This window comes from Eimeria tenella, genomic scaffold (assembly GCF_000499545.2).
Source record: "Eimeria tenella Houghton genomic scaffold, Eth_scaff2674, whole genome shotgun sequence".
In the NCBI taxonomy this organism is placed as follows: Eukaryota; Apicomplexa; class Conoidasida; order Eucoccidiorida; family Eimeriidae; genus Eimeria; species Eimeria tenella.
In genome coordinates, this window is record NW_013542550.1 from 1 (window position 1) to 261 (window position 261).

Genomic DNA, 261 nt, shown 5'->3' on the forward strand with positions numbered 1-261 from the left:
CCTCCACTTTCTCCGCTTTTGTTTGACCATTGAATCATTTAATTCTTCTTTAGTTCTCTCGCCGCGCGTTTCTGCATGCATGCGTTCAGGTGTACGTACACCTCGCGGTGTACGTACACCGCAGGATGAGCGCAGCTCGACGCTCCAAAGCTCATTATATATCATTCGAATGCTCATTTAAAGACAAATTTAAATATTTATTTATTATATTTATTTGCTATTCTAATTCAATTATCTTCAAATTCAAGAAGGCCCCCCGCG